General features: G+C 37.3%; 1 protein-coding gene across 4 annotated transcripts in view; it reads right to left on the bottom strand.

The window, feature by feature from the left end:
• LOC310903943 (uncharacterized protein) overlaps window positions 1-22,679 on the bottom strand; it is a 166,827-nt gene that overhangs the window by 119,800 nt on the left and 24,348 nt on the right. For 2 of the 4 annotated variants that reach the window (XR_014587939.1, XR_014587940.1), the window contains exons 1-3: window positions 994-2,199; window positions 664-782; window positions 373-507 (exon numbers count right to left, since the gene is read on the bottom strand). The gene's annotated coding sequence lies outside the window, so the exon portion shown is untranslated. Of the gene's footprint in view, window positions 1-372; window positions 508-663; window positions 783-993; window positions 21,065-21,767; window positions 21,912-22,679 lie in introns of those variants that run through there. The other 2 variants (XR_014587937.1, XR_014587938.1) reach the window with 2 other exon arrangements.

Genomic DNA, 22,679 nt, shown 5'->3' with positions numbered 1-22,679 from the left:
CTATCAGAGAAGCATCATTCTGGAATAGACAGTCTAAGTAAAAATATTGTACTGTCAAAGAATATTAAGGATGTGCCATCATCTGTTATAGTTCATAACACCAGCTGGCAGACAGAGACACCAAAGTATTATAGTGGTTGATGCTTTGCCCTTTCCTCTGTAAAGCAATAGTCTGTGCCCAACTTGGTGTACAGTAAACTAAAGCTAAAACAGTTCCACAGTCCCACTAGTCTCTGCTTGTGGGTGTAATTTTTCTTTAGGTACAACCGCAGGCAGAATTCCTATCACACAATCATCTAGCACACAGTCCATTACCATCAGTATTAGAACAGCACCAAGAGGTCACAGAGCTTTAGAGGTCACAGCACTCACCTGAACATTACAGACTCCGTTCCGGTTCTGTCCTCCCAGAAGAGCTTCAGTCCGTATCTCCTTTTCCTTTGGAGATCAGCAAACCAGGTTACGATGCAGTGTTCTGTCCGCACAGTCCTTTCTAAAGTCATGCCACTTTGCATTGTAAAGTCAAGAAAAAGAGAGCAGGAAAGTGAGTGTTGCTTCTACAGCTGAGTGCATAAGGGCACTCACCTAGTCTTGAAAAAAATGATTTCTGATTCTTAGTCTGAAAACAGTTTCTACTTTACATATAGCAGGTGAAATACCTACCAGTTACATTTAACTCATGCTCCTACAATATCTTTGTATGGAAGAGATCACTGTCACCATCTTTTGTGTGGTTCCCAGTTCTGGAGTATTTGTTATGTGTTGCAAGCATAACAAGCTCCCTAGAGGACACAGACAGAGAAATGCTTAGAACGAAAACAAAGATCCTGATCTGCCTGAAGTACAGGTTTCCAAGATGCTAACCTCTGGCAAGAGCAAGGCAGTCATAGTCATACACAAAAGCAGGAATTGTACGAGCCTGAAATATTTCAGTGAACAGAATCATTCTCATGGCTGGAGGCATGCATGGAGAATAGGAAGAATTAAACTTACTTGTGGGACTTAAGATTTAGATGTCAAGTTCCACTTTCAGTGCCTTGAACATTTTTCCTCTTTTTTTTTTTTTTTCCTTTTCTCCTTCCTTTTTTGCTTCCTTTCTCCTTTTGCTTTCCTTTCTGTCTCTTCCATTTGTTTTCTGATTTACTCTTAATAGAATTCTCTGACAGCAGGGAACAGAATTTGCCATTGTTATTTAAAAACAAAACAAAATCCTTCCTCCCTTTCCAAAAGGACATGAACTACACCTTCCCCAGTTATCCCTGCTAATAGTAATGTTTGGTAGTAATAATTAATCTTTTTAGTTTAGAAAGCGTATGTGGGTTTCAAGTGGATGTATGAAAACAGCAATCAAATTCAGAAGATATGTTAACAAAGGTGCCATTAAAAGATCTAAGACCGTGTACACATCTACATATTGACATGTGAAGCAGAAATTTGATATAAATTCCTGCATAAAATAATAAACCTCCTCTAGCCATTTATTTGATATTCTATAACATCAGTCAAAGAAATTTTTTTTAAAAAAAAAAAGCCTAAGAATGCATACAACACTTTAAACTATGGGTTCTCTTTTTTTTTTTTCTTTTTTTTTTTTTTTAACCTCTTTTAACCCATCACAGCAAAAATACTTAGGTAAAAGAGATGATATTTAAAACTGAATACTTGACAAGGACATCACCTTAAGATTAAAGAGAGAAACATTGTGTTAATGCAGTATTTCAAACTGCAGTCTGACAGAGCAACACCCCGTGACACAAAAGAAACACAAAGTATAGTCAGTCTTTTGATCTAGGACAAAGAGTTATCTTTCATATTGCTGGTAACATGACCTAAATAATAGAGAAATATTACTAAGATATCTGCAACTTTGACCAATGGAGAGATATATGTAACCTCCTCTTAGGATTTGCCACATTCAGCATGATGAGAGACGTTTTGCTTCTATATAACAGTAAGAGAATTTAGCTAGAAACTTTCCTGAGAAAATGCCCATAGACATATTTGATGATTTAAAAGTTAAATAACAATCCCTTGCTAAGTAAAACGTCTTAAAAACCACATTCAACTCCTTTTAGGGCCCAGTGCACCTATTGAAGCTGACAGAAAAAAAATCTCATTAAAGTCAATTCATGCAACCAGAGAATCTCCCTAACAAGATCAAGGGGTTCATATGAAGGGATATTTGGTGCGATTGCACTCCCTCCCGTGATCCGTGTTCTGACTGGTGCAGTATTATCACTGCAGTTCAGCTGCTAACTACCAGAGTCCATCTGTTAGTGTAAGGAGAACATTTTCATGACTTAAGATGTTACCAGGTACTTAGTTTAAAAGGAAAAGGAACAAGCTAGAAGTCTCTACATCTAAACTGTCAAACAAGAAACTTTTGCACCAAGTAACAGTATAGTTTTGCAGGCATTTATCGAGATAACCCATCAGGCTGACACTTGACATGCAAATTGTATAGTAAAACTGACAGCTCAAATAATAATGCATCTGCCTAGATCTATTTTACACAGCCAATAGTGCAATAGACTTTTTGAAAGCATCCTTGATATCCATTTCAAATCTAGACTGATATGATGTCAACCTGAAAAATCTGCTAGTTTATTTAGAACTAGCTATTTGAAGACAGCTCAGTCTGTGATTATTAAATTAATTTCTGATACAATTGACAATATTTTGTATTCATATATCCCATTAGATTTTAATCGGCTAAAAAATCAACACAGACCACATATTTGATCATTTCAGTTGAACCCATTGCCATGGCTGTAGGCCAAGGGATTACACTAAGCTATCCCTCTGTTGTAGTTGCCTGCTCTGCAGGGTACGTTCTCTCCTCATAATAACCTGATATCCAAAGAAACAATGAGTTAAGACTTCCAGGGCCAAGTCAAATACTCATAGCCATCCAAAAGAAACAGCTCTGCTGTACTGCAATGGAGTAGGTACTTTCAAAGCACTTGCACTGCTTACATCTACGTTGGCTGTTAGCTGGGAACTGCAACAGAGATCTCAGTGCCATCCTGGGTGTTGAGCAACTTCACTTTCTACAGAGACCTGCAAGAGCTCATTGCAGGGCAGTCTCTGCATTTTGTGACACTGGGCTATAAAGGAGATACAAGCACGTTTGGAGGATGGGATTTCTGGGCTACACATGGTATAGAAAAACTTAGCATTTCTGAATTCTGTTTATACTAGCAGGAGTCCTTTGTAATAGGCAGGTTTAATGGAAGGAAAGGCAGGAAGAATGGAAACAACAATGCTCTTAACTACGCCTTGTAAGTAGCAAATTGTAAAATAAGGGAAGATACTAAATTGGAAGCACTGCTATTATAGTGAAAAGGAATGACTTCAGCCTTCTTTAAAAATAGAATTTGCATTTATCATTGCACTGGACAAAAAAATAACTACCACTTTCTCTCCCCACAAATAGATCTCACATGCTGCTTTAAAGAACATAAAATTTTAACACTTACTTCGGATTCATTCTTTTATTTTTGAGTAACAATTTATAAGAATCCTTATCCAGTGGTCATTTGAGAGGTGCAGTAATAAAAATAAAAATTAACCCCAATTGTTTATCTCAATAATTGCATATGACCCTTGTTTTCAAGTTTCCCATTTATTAATTTCTAGTCTCTGACTCATTTCATATCCAGGCCAACCTATTATAAGAAAAAAAAATTGCCCGTGGTTTTAGAAGTGATCTCTTTCTCAGCCTTATAAGCTATTTATCAAATTACACATACAAAATACACACACATAAAAAAAGTTAGAACTAGGAGCAAGAAAGAATTTCTTGCCAATCCCATTTTATCTTAAAAACTTGCAAAAGATACTTAAATAATGTACGTGGGGAATACAGTATTTTAGGGAATCATATCTTTGAGGACATATTCCAATGCCAGGACACTAAAAGAGCAGAAAGAGACTTTAGGATTGCTGTACTGCAAACAAGCAACTGTGGACCAAAGTCTGGAAAATTAGTGTGATCTAGCTCTGGACAAGAATGTCTTGATAAAGAGCAATAATGAGACTTTAAATTCACTAAATGATGTGGAACCAAAAAGCTGAAGTCAAAGGTATTATAATTATGGCCACAAGATAATTTGTTTCATACATAACATCCCCACCATGCTCAAACAATTTTGATTTTCACCTGCATTAGGTAGAACAAGTTCCCAATATTTATTACCATAAATATAACATCAGCTCCTGACTTTTAGAAATAGCTTTCTAAGTGCCAAGGCTAAGGTTTCAATATAGCTACATTCCAAATAGTATTTTAAGCCTGCTGCTTACCTTCTCTCGCACCTTAACCCTGTTCCCATCCAGTCTGCTTACTGGATTATTTTTTGCGCCCCACCCCCCCCTTTTTTTTTTCTACTTGAGGAAATATGTATATTTTCATGGCAGGACCAAGCTGACTGAGTTCTCATTCCAGTGGATTCAGAATTCAGATAGTTAAGTCTCCTTGAAAGAAGGAAGCTTGGTGGCAAAGTTTATCTGTCCCCCCAGTATCACTAAGGAAAACAGAGAAAAAACTACCTTCCACCTCTTCATAATTATGGTTAATTGACAGACATGGATACTGTCTTCCCCGATCCCACAATGGTCACAGAGAAAGCTACTACTTGCCTGTGTCTCCAGACCATATGGCTGAAACAAGGGGAAGTGCCTGCTAATTGCAGAGAAGCAGCAGGCTGCACCTAAAAGACAGAGAAAGGAGGAGGGAACAGCAGAAAACCGTAGTATAAGCCAAGAAAATAAAATATGGCCATACTCATATTGTTAAAAATGGCAACCAGGATAAAGGCCCTGGGAATTTTTATTTAGAAGAATACAATTCCTAAGGTAGGCATAAACATAAAATAACTAACATGTAATAAAAACATCTTTAGCAAGAACAATGCGATACATCTTAAATGATTTATCTAGACTAGAATTGTTCCTCATAACAAACACTGCTCAGTTCTTCTGCTGACATGGTAAAGTCTGGTGTCAGTGGCCTAATCCTTGAAAAATTACTCCTTTGGTTTCAACATCACCGTTTAGAAAAGCTGATCTGTGTGTTACTACCCCATACCAGATGGCCAAGCAATGACCAGGGATGCATTTTAGCTCTACTGCAAAGGCCACATTATTCCTCTTTTTAAAGAGGAAAAAATCCATTCCAAATTTCATTTTTTATGCTACTACATTTTGCACGTGCGCGCTTCCAGCTGAACTATTAATCTTCACAAGCCTTGCTAGATTGTGGTTTCCCAATAGCCTTCAGAAAGTGTCCTGATGAGAATGTTTGAAGCCCATCCTGCCATATACCTTGCCATCACTGTAAGTTACAGATAACTGATTCCTTATGCATTTCTCTGCATTTTGAAAACAAACACATTAGGTAATTGGAACACAGAAGCAAATCTAATTGTTCAGACATTTCTCCTGCTTTCTCCTGACTCACTTCACTGGAATAAACAACGTTTTCTATCCAATCAAGCACCGTGTATTTTACTGCTGGAGATGGTTCACCAGAATATCTAGAAACATTTCACAGGCAGTTACGTTCTATTTCATCTCAACCCCTACATGTCCTGGTAGAAAGACAAGCACTTACTCTTTCCACACTACTTCCTACTTTTGCTGCTTAATAGTCCACCCAAAACAAGCTGCTTAGGGGTCTTGGGAAGACTAGGCCAGCTGGGCAGACTGCTTAAGCATTTAACTTTGAAGTCAGTCATAAGGGAGTCTGTGTTTCTCCTGGGACACCAGAAAGCAATGATGGATCTTATATGCCACAAAGGTAATGTACATATAAACCCAACAGGGCTGTAGAAATGACCAAAGGAAACACCCACTTGGTGTTTTAAACAGTTGAATGTTTAAAAATGTGGAGATGCTGTAAGTGATTTTGAAATTTGGAGGGAGACTTGGGGGTGGTAACCACAATTTATAAATTCTTCATTCTTTCTTAGCATTCCTATTTTCAAAGGCATTGTATACAAATACATTCACCTGAATAAAAAGTAATAAAATGGCCAGCCTCTTTTCAGTGGTTTGTGGGGACAGGACAAGGGGTAATGGCCACAAAATGGAGCACAGGAAGCTCCGCACCAACATGTGAAAGAACTTCTTCACGGTGAGGGTGACGGAGCACTAGAACAGGCTGCCCAGGGAGGTTGTGGAGTCTCCTTCCCTGGAGATATTCAAGGCCCATCTGGACACCTACCTGGGCAACCTGCTCTAGGGAACCTGCTTTGGCAGGGGGGTTGGACCCGATGATCTTTCAAGGTCCCTTCCAACCCCTGCAATTCTGTGATAACAATATCCTTTTAAAGTTGAAAAGGATGCGAATACATCTCTGTCCTTGTTGTCTGAAACAGATATGAGGGAAAAAAAAAGACAATTTTTCTCAATTGGAAACAAAAACCTCACACAGGGCTTTTAGACTCTGTGTGGGTGCTATTCAAAATCTCTTGAGGTTTGTGCATATAAACTTTTAAAAGCTGATCAAGTCGTTGTCAATGAAACAAGAATGTTAGCTAATGGATTGATCTCACCAAAAGATACCTATACATTTTATTTACAATTTATAAAATAATGTAGATACTCTTTGTATTCAAGGTCTATTAATAAATGAGCTCATTATAAATGCATATGGATGCAGCATATATAAACTGGACCCTAGCTTAAGGGTAGGCGTTCATGCTTTCTGAGAAAATACTACCTTTTCAGTAGAAATCCCTACGAAGTAAGAAATGATACTGAATTTTCCTGAAGCGATGCATGCTAATGAAAGTCGAACTACAGTATATACTGTGGGCAAGTACAAGCTTGCTTCACCTATGCTGCAAGCCAACCAAAAGCCAGAAGTCATAAATCAGCCACTGATTAGGCACAATTAATAGACACTGACTGCTTTGACCAATATATTAACTTCTGTCTAATCTATTCCACTATACAAGTACTTGGCCTGGATCTGATTCATGTCCCACAGGTTTTAAGTAGGAATAGAAAAAGCAATATGATGTATATTTCACATAGATAATACCCTTACAAGGATGATTGTCTAGCATTCTGCTGAGAGTACACCAGGTTAGGAAATCTGAATCTAATGTAAGAAAATGATATTGAAATGACTATGTGAAAGGGTTCGGTTATATATCAATCACCATGTGTCAATACCAGACATATAAATTTAACTAGTGATGATGAGACATTCACAGACAAGTATTCCTTCAAAAGAATTACATTGCAGTTCACCGAGATAATGAATTAGTAAAGTTTTGCAGTCAGCCCAACAGCTTAGATACAATATTCTTTACAGTGATGTCATGAAAATATTTTTTTTAAATGAACTTCTTGTGTGTTATATATTCCTGAACTAACAGATACACAAGTCAAATATCTGTTACTAGGAAATCGATTGAAGCACATACAAAATTCCTTTTATAAGGATTCAACTGTATGACTGGTACTTGAAAGAGGAGCAGCAGATATTTTAAAAATACCATCTTTCTGAGTTCGGAACACTGCGTATGAAAGTTGTGTTGTCCTTCACTTTGACTTTCTATCTCACCAAAAGTATATTACTTATGATCAAATGTCAGATTGACATGACTGAGTTATGCTGATCTGCCAATATTAACAGCTTTTCTGATCTGATAAATTATTTTTGAAATGAACATCTTATCAAAGAAAGATGAAGGTCTCAATGTCCTTCTACCATGTTATTTAACACTGAACATACCCACGAACATGCCACTGAACATGCCCATGAATTCTTCAACACTGTTTCACTCTAACAACAACATCACTCAATTGTGAGATACAATGCAGATACCACATTTAAAAATAAAAGATGTTACTTATTTGATGCTTATTGTGTTATTACTATTACTTTCATCCTGGTATCAGAATTTGAATGAAAATATACAATGTTCACACTGGTTCACTCTTATTCATTGTAGCTCCTTGAAATATTTTCATGTCATTAGATAATTTGAGTTGGCTTTCAAATGTATATTCTGATACTGATGGAGAAACTTTATTTTTTAAATTGTCAGCCAACCTGCTAATACAGTAGGATGAAATTACAGCTAGGTTCCAGTTGACAGTAAAAAGGGAACTCTACTTCCTTAGCCAAAGAGAAAAATAAAGTGACTGTCACACACCTTTCCCTCCAGCTTCGGTGCATGGAAGAGGACACTTGCCACCAGTATGAGATGTGCCAAAGCAGCACTTAATGAGAAGAGAGCATGCAGGTTTAAGAAAACAAATGAGATATCCTTGAAAAGAGTGAAATAAAACCACTGGAAAGTCTCGGTGCCTACAGAGAATATGGTTTCATTTTTCATAACTCAAAAGTAAAAGCCAGACAATGGGAAGATAAGAAAGCTTAATAAAGATGTCTTTAGCAAGCTACCAGCTTCCTCAGCCACACTTCCAGCTGGTGCACTTCAGCAGAGCTCTGCTGAAATCAGAAGCACTCAAGGGTACCAGCAGAGAACGCAGTACTAAGCTCAACATAGATTAGCTAAAGGGGGGGATAACTTGAGACGTCTAACACTAAGCTGGGTCTGTTTTTAATGCCCCCACCTATCCTACCTACCAGCTCTGTTCACGTAAAGCTAAATTGCACATCACTACCCAAGAAACAAAACCATGATTGATTAAAAACCATTAGACCTTGAGGGATTCTAGAGCTATTGCAAGGTTTTGTTTACTTAACTTTTGCTTCAGTCCATACTTTGTTATAAGCTGTCATACAGACTTTTAGTGAATTAAAGTTGTGAGCTATTCATGACAAGCATAGGGTGAAATTGGATCATGACTTATTTATATACCATTGTGTATTAAATATAATCTTGAATTTATAAGAGGTACGGGACAGACAAGACCTCTACATCTACAGTCCTCTGCAAGTGATTTCCACGTCTAAGTCAAGAATGCCATCATAGTTCCTCTCTTAGCAGGAAGCAATCAATAGCCAGAGAGAAAAGCCACGAAGCATTTCAATCATTACAATCAAGGCTAATTTTTTTTTTTTTTTTACTGTTTATTCTAAGTTTCTAAAGACTGATGATATAATTTTCTGTGTCTTATAAAGGTCTGAACATGCAGATGTTAAACAAATATGAATATCTTTTTAAAATATATTCAAAATATTTTAAAATTTTGAATACATACAATACATCCAGCAACATTACTCCTCCAGGATATAGTGTGTATAGTACATTATAAAAAATACTTAGAATGAAAAACCCTTCAATTAAAGTACACGCTTTTCACAGCATCTGTATTTTTCTACAAGAGCATATTGATTCTGAAGTTTCTTTCAACGATCCAAAGTATTTTCAGCTTTCCTTTCAGAATGGCTTTTCTTTAAAGAAAATGGGATCTAATACAAAATAAGTCACAATCAAATCAGTGGACCTACTTCAGTCGATCCAAGAAGAAATTATAGTAATATATTTGTGGAAATATTTTTGTTATGTCTGGATTTCTATTAAGGATGAAAATAAATTCCCAAATATTAGGATTTTAAAAAAATAGAAATTCCATGTTTTGGCAGGCTCCCATACTCTGAATTACTTATTGCTGTAACAGCAACTTAAAAACAAAGCAAAAAAATCCTAGAGCTTTTCTTCACATCATAGACAAACGCATAGACAAAGGCATATTAATTTTCAACCTGAAATAACCTATTTTTTTAAATTGAAATTTACTGATTAGACAATTTAAAACCGATAAGGCTCCACTGACAGAAATCTAGTTACATTCTTTTTACATGTAAAGACTCATAACAGAAAGAGTGCTGGTTTACATAGAGTAACAGAATTTCAAGGACCTAATTCTAATATTAATCTCACATTGTATCAGAATTTAATTACTATATAATTAGAATTATGTAAAATGCAAATGTGATTTCCTCAAAGCTACCAACAGCAGTTTGGAATGACATTTATCTGAAATATTTGAAAAACAGAAGTGCTCCCTCACAAACTATGTGGCACTGAATTTGCCAACTACCTAGCAAAACATTGTGAGAACTCTGTTTCTTACACAAGATGCCCTATTTAACAGGCAAAATCGTGAACACGCAGTATGACTAATATAACTTTTCCCCCATTCCTGCTAGCTAAGCAAGGACGAGTAAGAGAAGCACGTCTGAGAGAATGCTGGGACTCATGACCCCCTCAGTGTCAAGAAATTATCAGAAATATCTACCACAGGGAACTAGACAGATAATGAAAACAAAAATGATCTGAACCTCAAGGATAATGATAGCTCAATGTCTAATTACTCGAGATGAATTTTTGATGACATCTCCTCCAGCCAATTAGCTTGCTAGTCACCAAAGAGTGCTTTTGGCAAGGAGGGTTAAGCAGAAGGCTGGAAAAATAACAAGAGAAAATAGGGCTGAAAATGCTGTAGCCAGAAGGGTCCCAATTCTCCAGCCACTTCTCTTGGAGGCAGGATAGCTCTGTAGCAGCCAAGAGAGTTAAGATAGCTTTAAACCAGAGTGAAAGAGAAGAGGATCAGCACACCTGGGAAGCCTCCCACAGCACCTGTGAAACAGGCATCCAAGGTGAGCATTACCGCCCCCGCAGCACCCACTCTCAGCTGAGTGCTGCAGCCTCTCCCCGTGACCCACAGGCTTGGTACCACCCACAGCTGTTCTGCCTGCTCTGCCACTCAGCACCCTGACAGACAGACAGACTCTAAGCAAAGGCCACAGCAGGACACACGGAGTCTGTCATGCCCTGCTGCATCTTCATTAGAAATCCACGCACCCCTGCTGTGGTCTTAGAGGTTTGGTTCACAACACGGAGGTGTGCATGTCCATGACCTGCAGCACTGCTCTTTGACTTTGGCAAGAAAAAGATGAAAGGAAGTCAACACTTCAGTTACCAGTCAGCAGTAAAATAAAAATTAGCTATAAAACAGTAGAAACGAGATATACATATGGAGTTCAGGGCCTTTCATATAAATCAGCATGGCTCCATGAAATTCCTCTTGAGCAATTCCAAATGCCAGCATCAATGTCAGCCAGAATGTAAGTTACACTTATCTTCCACAGCCTCCTTTCAGGACACCAGGTGGTCATGGAATTAATTCACTCTTACTAAGCTTCTCCAGTTATTTCTCTAGCACAACAAGAAAAGGGGCATAGTGACTGCTGGAAAAGACTCAGGAAAATTTCATTTATTTGGATTTTAAAACTTGATTGATGTAAAACTGTTTTTCTGCTCTTAAGAACAGACCTCTGCAGAAGAATTCTGTGAGAAGATGGAAGGGTGGGAAAAGACAGGCCAATAGAATAAACATGCATTTTTTTCTTGATTTTTCTTCTTTTTCTGTGAATTTTACAACTTTGGCAAGGAAAGCTCAAGTTTTTGATCTAGGGCCAAATAGACAATCTTTTTAACCAGAGGTAGCATTTACCATAGTGAAAAAATATCCAGCAGAACCTTGTATCTTGTCATTTTTAGTAATCCTAAGTAAATGTCACCAGGACTTTTTCCTTGACTATAAATTTGTTCTCATCCAGTAACGCATCACCTGCTGATCCCAGTTATTTCCAACGCTTGTTACAGATAGATTTAGCTACTTTTTTTTTTCCTGTTCTATGAAGCAGAAGTGGTATCTGATACCTTCATAAAGCATTGCTCTTTCATTCTAAGAAGCTACTGAGAAGCTTGTATCTCACAGAGATGTTTATTTTAGACTTTTCTCTAGCAGGTAACGACAGTGCAGTAAAGAAATTCACGTAGGAGATAAAGCAAAGATCTCACAAGTCTAGAGAATGTCTAAGGTATAACCTATTCCTCAGTGCTGGAGGATATAAACAAATCAGTGTATTAGATTTAGACTTGTGTGACTTAAAATGAATTTCTGCAATACCATCAGACATTAATATTGACATTTCATGGTATTTGAGATGCTATTTACACTCTGTACACTAGACAAACACCAGACAGTTTACCTTCAATACAAGCAGCTGGTTACTCATTTGTGAAGCCAAAGCAGGATGGTGTGGCCACTATCACCTTATGACCCTTAAAGATTACTGAACCAGCACTGCAACACCACAATAGCTCCAGAGACTGCCACTTCCATTTGGGTTTGACTGCAATCACCACCTGAACTGTATTTTCTTATCCAACATACTAAGTGAACTCATCTTATGCCTGGTAGGCTGACCACGTACAATCACAGTCAGAAAGGGACCTGAAGAGCAACAAGTTGCTCAAAGCAGAACTAAATTCAAAGTTAGATCAGATTGCTTAGGGCCTTGTCCAGGTGAGTTTTGAGTCTCTCCAAGAAGGGTGTTTCCACAACCACTCAGGGCCCTGTTCCAGGGTTTACCACCCACATTCTGAGAAAAAAAATGTTATGGCCATTCCTACAAAACATCCTAGTGACAACAAGACCTAAAAGAGAGCAACCATGTCCAAATGTTTTAAAATCTTCATGCTATATGGTAAAGACTCTGCTTGTTAGTGGTGGCGGTAGCATGACTTCAGAGTTACTTCACATTTGCTCTGTTGTAACTGAATACAAATGGTAGTTATGGCAAGCTCACGCTGAAACATACACCGCTACAGCACTAACATGGTGCCACCATTCTCCCATTCTCAGATGTGCCATCATTAGAGTTAAACCACACCTTTTTTTTAAATGCAGATGCAACTCAAAATATTCTTGTGATAGTTTCACCATACGGCTTCTGCTTTTCAGTTCTCCACGTTTTAAAAATTATTTTCCCTTTTCAAACATTGGCATATGCTAACTTCCCTTAGGCAAAAACATGATATCATTGATGTGTTTATAATCTAGCCTTCTACCAACAAGAAAAAGCAAATTAACAATTTGAAAAAGCAGTCATTTGATACGACTCAATTCAGTTTTGTTTATTTCCAAAGAGTGCCTTGAGTAGGGCTGATCTAAACCAGTGACAAGCACTGCTTTCTGCTGTGTAACTAAACTAAGACTAAATTAACAAACTGCTTCAGTTGGTAATCAGGTTATAAAAATAAAGTGCAGCAAACAGAAACTAACCTGTTTGTTTTGTAAGTAATGTATGTGCTGTATCCAAACCTTAATTAGACCACATAGTAAGAGACTTTATACATGGATTTTTATAGACACTTTTCCAGACATGCTGTGCTCCAGATATTCGTCCCCCAAGCCCCAGTCCACACCTTCCTAAATAACTTCTGTAGGGCTAATTAAACAGACTGGCAATTCAGAATTAATCCAATTAAAGCAACAGTATTTGAGAATTGACATTAGTATAGCATCCGCCTAGCTGTCTAATAGGATTCCATAAGAACAACTACTGGTAAAGTCTAAGGACATTCCTATGTTGCACAGTCTGATGTCATCCTAGAAATGCCTCACCTAGTATAAGCTGGATTCGCTACACAGCTCAATGCAGCACCAAAAAAAGACACATTAATGCCAAAAGCTGTATGGCAGCATTAGAATTGTGCTGCACCCAAACTAATTACATGCTTTTCTGCTATACTTCTTCGACTTCTGGAACTAGGAGAGAGACAGCATTATTCATTAGAAACACCCCCTGAGATCTTTTATGTCTGATGTTATTGAAAGACGAGATAAACCTCCATCATTGAAACATTGTCAAGAATTTAATAGGGATCTATAGAAATTACCATCCAAATAGAAGAATTGATTTGAGAATGATTTATTTCATTTTACTATGGTATTATTAAATTTAAGGGACTCTTCTGTAGGAGGCATGCAGGCCCATTAAAGTTGATAACAAAGCTCTTGCTATTGGAATTGAAACCACAATTCGTTAAGATGACTCAGAAACCTCAGAGACTGGTTATGATTCGCTGTTCAACTCTGCAGGCATTTTCAGTGAAGAATAAAACATCAGAAAACCCTCTAGAAATTATTACAAAAAGCTGTTCATGCTCCGGGATTACCACCTTCCTGAGAATTCCCTTCAGTCACAAATATGCCTTTCACATAAGAATTTGCATCTGTTGAATACTCCACCTGCATTATCCAGGTGATGTTGGGACTCATGAAAGACTGGAGAGAGTTGCTGTCAGTCAGTCACACTCGGTTCCAGCATCAACATGGCACACTTTGTGAATGAGCATTATAAGTTAAATTGTATTTAGCAAGCTTTTGCTGCATTTTCCACAATTAAGAGAATTTTTCTGAACTAACTCAACAAGAAATACAAAGTCATCTGCCAAATTTTATTCTCAATTATACAGGAGTAGTTTCAATGCTCATGAGGCATTTTCTTACTACTCTGAAGGAATATTTTTCTATACTATAGAGACTAAAAAATGCTTCCTATCATGCTTCTAAAGAGATCTTTAGACACGGTGAAATTATCCCCATACACACAGCTTTTTATCTCAGTAAGAATTTTTCCTGCATCAACTTTATCTTTCGTTTTTATGACAGAAGGTTAAACAGTTTGAACAAGGTAAGATACTCTCACCCAAAACCACTTCCATTTTCTTTAAAGGAATTTTTACAGTTCTAACATGTTAAAAGTACTTGTTTTACCACGGCTGAAACAGCAGGGCATATCTTCATTACATTTATGAATATGGCTGATGAAAACCACAGTCAAGAAATGCTTTTGAGTGAAGTAAACAAAGTTGAATAGATGGCCTCAGTCACCCCAAAACATACTGTGAGCAGTAGTTGTCTACCCTGATTTTGTCAAGGCCTCTAACACAGTCTCCCATAGGCTTCTTGACACCATATTGGTGTGATATGCGCTGGATAAGTGGACAATAAGATTGGTGGAAAATTGGCCAAACTGCTAGGCTCTAAGAGTTGTAACCAGTGATGTCAGCTGTCAGGCAGTAGCTAGCAGAGTCACTCAACCAATACTGTTTAAATGTCTTCATTAATGTCCTGAACAACAGGACAAAGTGCAGTCTCGGCAAATCTGTAGATGACACCAAACTGGGGGAGTGGTCAATATGTTAGGGGGCACGACTGTTATTCAGAGGAACAAACTGACAGCAACCTCATGACATTCAACAAGAGCAAGTGCAAGGTCTTGCATGTGTGATGAAATAACCCCATGCAAATGGGGGTTACTCTGCTTCACAGAAAGGGATCCAGGGAGTTCTAATGGACAAGAAGCTATACATGACTAAACAGTCTGCTCTTGCCACCAAGAAAGCAAACTGCATCCTATGCTTGTAGTAATGTAGCCACCAGGTGCAGGGAAGTGATCCTTTTGCTCTACTCTTTTCTCATGGGATTGCATCTGGAGTACTGTGTCCAGTTTTGGGCTCTCCATTACAAGGAGGATATTGACATACTGGATCTAGTTCATCAGAGAGTTGCCATTATGAATTGACTGGTACCATGGTCAGCCAGCTATAAGCATCTGAAATTCTCCCCACTGTATATACCTGTTCTGAAAGACAAAGGAAAGGAGAGGAGAGTCTTCAGTGCAGAAAGAAGATTCAGGCTGAAAATCCTATTCCAGGTGCTCTCCTGGAAAATCCACCATTTTTCCAAGACAAAATCATCTCTAGTTGTTCAAAAATAAATAAATAAATCAGGTTGGCAATAATGGTTGAAGCAAAATATAGATGTGTGAGAAGGTAATAAAGAGCTGGGGCCTATTGACTGGTATGAGTGCGCGCTTCTCCAAACAAGTTTAAAAACACTCTCTGCTTCCCTACAAACCTGTATCAGTGAAAAAATCCTTCACTTTTTCTGTTATGCAAATTCATACTGGTACTTTTTATTTCAAATTGAATATCCATGCTCAAAATCATAAAGACATGAGTTGTCTGGTCTTATCTGACTATTCAAACTTTAATCCCTGTTGCTTAGGTTTTCATTAATATTATGTGACTGGTACCTGCAGTAAAATCATAGATAGTGGTCCCACAGTGACAGTAGTCCTCATCTCTGACCTTGAACTGAGAAATGTCTAAAAATATACAAGTTTCCTGCAAAATCCAGTCCTGCCCCTAATTTATGGTTTGCAAGTACTATTACAAGTTGGTCTGCAACTATGCCCAAAATAACGAAACACAAGTTCTGCCTTGCATATTTTTCTGAAAAAGCCCCAGCCAATAAAGAGTTAAGTAGTGCAACAGCAAAACCCTTCCTATCTGGGCAATCCATGGCACTAAAAGAACAATTGCTCTTATTTCCACTCTGCTTATACGGAACCAGCAGGCCTTTTACTCATTTTTATTTATTTCTTTGATCTTCTCTCCCCTTGAACCTTACTGTACTTCCTTTTACAAGTTTTCCAGTTCTTTGGCAAAGGTGTACCTATCAACACCATCTGGCTGCATGCAAAGAAACATTACTACATGCTTCCCTGAAGACAAGCCTGCTGTGCTAGCCATGAGCCACTGACATGATTTCCACCTCAGCGCTTCAGAAGACTTCTACTCAAACACCATTGCTTACATTTCCTCACTAAAGAGAGAGGAAGGAAAAAAACCAAACCCTCCACTGGTCTGTAATGACAGGGGATGTGTCTCATGTTTTATGAACACAAAAATTCCAGGCTCAATTATGTGTTACTACTAGTTGTTCTGCCTGCCAAGCCACTGTTCTGTTTCCAATAAATATGCAGCAACAAAATGAAAGCCCAAAGTACAGACCCTATACATTGCTTGTACGTACTGCTATTTGCACATTAAACCATCATGGGACAGGTTTACATCTTAGGAAGTGTGTTGGCAAACCTTGGCGATTGTAACTATGTTTTACCAAAATATTTAACCACCTGAGTAATAATAGGCTCTATTTATCATACTCACAAAGTGGTGAGCAATTCGTGCTTTCCAGCTGTAGACTTATGACAAAATAACATTAGAAACTGCATTCTTAAACCAAAGCCTGTCATTTGTTAGTTAATTTCCACAAGTACATATTTGTATGTCTAAATATTGTAGGCAGGGCTCCCATGACAAATTAAAGCTAATGGAAATTGCATGCATCTCCTAATTCTTGGAATTGAAATAATATTAGCACTGCATGCAATACTAAATGAAAGCTCACTATGAGCCTTTTAAGCACAGTGCTTTCTTCTGCTCACTACCTTTGGCTATGCAGTCAGTTCCAGTTTATATTCCGACACTATTCATCGTTAAGCTGCTTTGACTAATTGACTAAACTGAGCGTTACATTGGTTGAAGTGTCATAATCTGTTCACGTCAAGCCCAACTCCATCTAGTGATATCCTTATCAGAACCTCAAATACGGACAGATATTACAAGTACTATTTTGCCCTTTGAATCCCACAGGGTCTAAAACTGAGGTGTATGCAACGTGCTTCATCTCAATCACATTCCAAAACCATGTTTCTTGCCATCCTGGCTGTTGCACAGAGCACTGTACTATATTTGGGGCTTAGCTTGGAAACAGTTGATGGCAATCTTTGGCTGAAAGTTCTGAATGAAATACATTTCAATACAGTGATTTGTTAAGAATACAAATAAGCAAAATATTATGAAGACAACTTGCAGTTAATGCGTGGATGTGTATTTTGAGGCCTACATTTTTCAAATTAAAACAATAAATTCAGAGGTTTACTACTTTGCACCAAACTGTCCATGACCCAGTAGCATTCCATACTTGGGCACCATCTTGACATAACTCTAGTAAATAAATTTTGCAGAGCAAAGGCCAGCACAGTGCTCAAAAATAATCTCCTGTTTCCCTCTTTCAAATCTATCCATATATTTTGTATATGTGTATATAATAGTAATCAAAGAAGGAAGGAAATTTTTAGATCACTGCAAGACCTAACTATACAGAAACCCAGCTTTTAACTAGGACTGCAAATAAACTCCTACAGCCTTAGAAGTTTCAAATAAGTTGTTTTAACGTTTGCCATTACTATTCTTCTTAAACTACAAATAGATGCTTTATATTTATCCTAAAGAAAACACAAATCTGTTCTTTCTCTTAAGATGCAGGGAAGGTATATATACCCTCAAATACACCCTAAATAAAAAATAATAACAAAAAAAGACATGAAAAAGACTGCATTAATGACCTTGAAGACAGATACTACCTTATTATATTGGGCAGTGTTAAGCTCAAAAATCCTATAAAAATGAGAATAATATATCATATACTTTTTATCACAACACTAAGCCATTGACTGTGAATTCAGAAGGCAGCTATGCATAGGTTATATCAATAATCTTGAATATCTTGTATATCTTGTTTTATAAGAGATTTCTGTGAAGTTTTAAGCTCCTCATTCACTGATTCTTTCAGCATAAAAATGAGCTGGTGCCAAATGAAATTATCAGGCAGGAGGTTTAAAAGGAACAAAAGGAAGTACTTTTTCCACACAGTGAATAATTTGTCTGTTTCCTTGCCATAGAATGTTTTGTGGGCCAAAGTCATAGACCAGTTAAAGAAATAAATCCATGGTTTGTCCAATTTGAGATAGAGAGTTACGGCCTATTAAGGCCTTAACTTAAGGCACTAAGGCCTATTATATAAATAGGGCAAACATAATTAGCAGGTCTGGAATTCCCAAAAATACAGAAAGCTGGAAGCTGACAGAGCAAACACAGGGGCATGTCACTCCACTCTCCACCCCCCACCCTTTTTTTTTTAACTTAAATAAATTTGTCAGAGGCTACTGTCAGAAAGAGAGGTTATGGGCCCAGCTCACCCTCAGCTAAGCCTACATGGCAAGTTTTACATTCTTACTTTTTTTTTTTCCTGTTCTCTAACGAGAATGTAAAGTAGTCCACTTTTGACAACATATAGCAAAAAGAATTTCTACTTTTTTTTTCTAGTAGCCTAGTTGCATCTACATTATAAAGGCACATACTCCACAATTTGCAACTGTATAGCCTGCTCTTCTTGGATCAGACAATGCTTGGATAATCACAGCTTGTTAAAAATATCTATTTAATGTTTGTATCTCAGTTTAACTATAATCAAGCTGTGTATTTATAGCTACTCTGACCACAAGAAAAAACTGTCGTCCCCTACATTTAGTTCCTTAGAACAGATGAATATGAATAACACATACCAACACCATATACCAGTTTTCCATATGTTACAATACAGATTATTTTCCATCTCCAAAACAGCTCTCTACATACCTATACACTGGTATCATTTACTATGGGAAATGGTAGCTCAGGTGATGCTTGGCTCTCAGTTCACTCTCTCCATTTTTGCAGTAGCAGATGTTGCCATAATTCTTTTTCATAGCATCACCTTTCTGGTTTTATCTACAAAGAGGGCTGTCAAATTTATCTTCTGCTTAGATCATCAGCAACAAAAATCAGGGTAGGTTGCTGGGTTTTTTTATGAAAAAAATCCAGCTTTTTGAGCTAGGTGAAGCATAAATGTTGTTCCAAATAGTTTGTTTTATATTTTTGTAGCAGAAAGAACTAAGGATCCACATACATTCTTTGTTAAATTATGAAGTAGGATAAATCAAATTCTTTGGATTTTGTCATAATATTCTCAGGAAAAAGTTTTCTAATAAAGTCCTGAAATACACTGAAATTTTGGCAGTTATAAGGCTGATGGAGTCACTAAGCATTCCTGTTCACAGATGAGAATGAATATTATTCTGAAAGAGTTTTAAAAATTATTTAAGTTAACCTACTGTGTAGATACTCTTCTTTAGAATATAAACTGAATATAAATTAATTTATTTGCATGTCTAGCCTAAATTAAAGCCATTTTAATTCTGAATGAGGGTCCAGAGAGGGAACTTATGTTATTTAAGCAATCCATATCAAATTCCAATGGATAAAGATTCAGATTAATTTTTCTAATGCACACACATCAAGAGGTCGCAGCTGCTTTTACAGAAGTAATGGATACTTTGGACACACACTCAATTGGTACATAAGATAACACAGTAGACTTCTTTCCACATTATTTCTGGAAACCCAATCTCTGCCAAAAAATGCATTTAGTTTTCTATAGAAACAGAATACCTGAATATTAGTTCATAGCTTTCTTGTCAGAGACAGGTACTTGAAAACCATATGACACCTTATGAAAATGTATCATTTAATTTCAAACTAACAACATGTTGCTGAAAAATATGTGGGAAGAAGCTAATCAGAATCATTAAAGGGTGAATGGAAGATGCTGTTCATAAAACAGCTGAGTAAAAACCAGAGTTCTTGAAGAAACTCCTGCTAACTCCACTAGTTTTATCAGCATTACGTATAGTGTGATTCATGGCCATGAAGAACCTGCAGTCAGGCAAACATTTGAGCAAGTTATTTGTTCTGAAAGTTTCCAGATCAAATTACAGTAAGAAAACACATTTATTCTATAAGGTCCAGTGAAGTGCTTCCATTTATTTAACCAGATTTTCTAATAAAGTTCTGAAACACCATAAAATTTTGGCCATTATAAGGCTGATGAAGTTACTAGGTGTTCCTGTTTGCAGATGACAACGAATTCCACTTGTAAGAGAAGATTAAATCCCTACACACTGGTGATCTGCTTTAGAAACTCAATTAGGAATCAAAAAAAAAATATTTCATACATAAACATGCAATATTTCACATTAGAAAGCTAACTTGCAACAGACTCAGTAAGAGCATGCTATCTGGAAAAAATGAACTGCAATAGTTAACTATCAGGTCAATAAGATCGTCTTGGATAGCCTATTCCCAATCTGGTACTTCATGTAGATCTTCCACATATGGGATTACAAACTGAAATTAGCAAGTTAGCTGTAATTCAGTTCCAATTAACTTGCTCTAGAAATAACAGCTTTCCAGTGGAAAACTTTGTCTATAGTTAAAACTCTGATCTATGACTCAAACTGTTACTGATTCAGCATTTTCCTTGTATGAAAACCTTAAGGTCAAATGCAGGTTTCTGACTGATACAAAGCAGATTTAGTTAGTTTTCAGACCAACCAAGAAAGAAATAAAGATATAGCTTTAACTGCAGTGTGTTTATGTCCACAGTGAATAACAGATTGTCTCAGTGCATGGGTGGGGTGAAAATCTGTCTGCACAGTAACTATGCAAAAACATTCTCAGCTTCTTCATTCTCTTGCTTCTCTGCACAGCTGAAAAAAGAGAATGAGGATATTGCTGGCATATTTAAGAACTGGGCATCCCAAAGAATGATGGCTTATCTCTCAGAGGAAAGTCATTATCTCGTCCACATGTTGCAAACCATATGGGCATTTCAGAGGCCACCTGGACTTCCTGAGATTTAAAACAGTAAACATCTCTCAAGGAGGGCTTATAACTCATTCAAGGCACAAGCAAAGAATGAGCATTTCAAAAGAAAAAGCTTTTCTATGTTAGAAAATAACTGGGGATTTTTTTTTGAAAAAAAAAAAAGGCCTGGAAGGAAATGCTCTGTAACCAAACATCCAGACAAACACATTAGCAAGTTGATGAGATTCTGATTGCTAGTCACTGATGACCCAGCATCACCCAAATTGAATGGAAGTTTCCAGCTTGAAGATATCATCAATACATGAACTCAAAAATAAATTGTTCAACCTGGCAGCTGCTACAGTGCTATACCTATAGAACCTGAACAAGCAGCTCAGTTCATCTCTCCTGAAGTCATCTGTGTCAGTGGAGAAACACTTGGAAGATAAGAAGTCATTTCTTTTATTTTATTGATTCTTGTCTAATAAATGAGTTTGTGTCTCTGTATATGTGCATGCAAGCGAACACTTAAGGACCAAGGTTTGATTGTTGTTTTTGTTTGTTTGTTTTAAATAAGAGCACAAGGTGAAAAGTTTTTCCACTTACCTGAATTCTGTAGGGTCTGTAATTGCTTGTCATCTCTTGCAGATGTGACCTCCTTAGTGAGGTTCTAGCCCCCTAGAATGCCCTAGTACTGCTATCAGCTGATTTTCAGGGGTCCTGTGGATATCAGCCTCTCCATGAGGAGACCTGAAGGGAAGATAAATTTCTCACATCCATACAGGCCAATTGTAGGAAAAGTCTCCCATACTAAGGTAAAATATTTAAACTACATTCTGTGTTTTAGGGGAGAGCTACAGCACAGATTGCTCATGTTGTTAAATGTCATCTGCAATGTTTTACAATGTACAGATCTTTTAGTAGTGCTTTATATGTGCATTATTATTTTAACACTACATGACTGCATGTGAATTTGGTGTTCGTGAAAATGAACAGACTATTAAAAAGGCTTGAACCCACCAGCCTTTGGGGAAATATCTCTCTATGACAGTCCTCTACAAATGGCCAACTATTGCATTGTTGAGCCTTTCCTGAATTTCTGCCAATGACAATGGATCTTGTAATGGTTTTGTAATGAGGCTAAAATCAACGCCTCTAAACTAAATGGGAAGAGGACAAGAAAGGGAACTGGGACATGGTGAAAGGAAATACAGTAAGGGCAAAGTCATTTAGAAGGTCAAGAAAAATGAAATAGACAAGAAAACACAGAAAGAAGAAGTAGAGAACTATATGGTATAAAGAGAGTAAAGGAGAGGTTTTGTCCACCTTTCCCTCCCCGGCTGTTGGTGCTGTGTCAGGTGCATACTTGTCACTTCTGTGAGAACTCACAATCACCAGCTAGAAGAAAAATGATCTGATGGCACTGTTCTGATCTGCAGCTTGCACGAATCAACAGTAGCATGAAGCATTTTGGTTTAAAAATGCTTCATCATATCCAAAGTGCTGAACTGGGTAAGA

This window comes from Anser anser, assembly GCF_964211835.1.
Source record: "Anser anser genome assembly, chromosome: 9".
In the NCBI taxonomy this organism is placed as follows: Eukaryota; Metazoa; Chordata; class Aves; order Anseriformes; family Anatidae; genus Anser; species Anser anser.
This window is presented reverse-complemented; position numbering and strand designations above follow the sequence as displayed.